Consider the following 326-nt stretch of genomic DNA (forward strand, 5'->3'; position numbering starts at 1 on the left):
TTAGTTGGCAACGCACACGAAATATCAATATCCACCCTGATTTATTATTAACCATGTGTATTCTAATGTATATATCTATAAAGATATGTAAAATATATCGTCACACTCTTATACTATTCAAAAGTAAAATAAGAATATGCCCAGTCAGTATAAGAAAGAAAAATTCATAATCTTAGATGATATTATTGTTGGTATCATATCTATATTAGATGATTAACAGAGAAAAGAAAAAAAATGTCACTTTATTGAACCAAACAAAATAATTTCTTTATGACTAATAAAACTTCAGTCCCTTGCCATGAACAGGAGATATCAGTAGATCGTCT

This window comes from Penaeus monodon, chromosome 19 (assembly GCF_015228065.2).
Source record: "Penaeus monodon isolate SGIC_2016 chromosome 19, NSTDA_Pmon_1, whole genome shotgun sequence".
Taxonomy (NCBI): Eukaryota; Metazoa; Arthropoda; class Malacostraca; order Decapoda; family Penaeidae; genus Penaeus; species Penaeus monodon.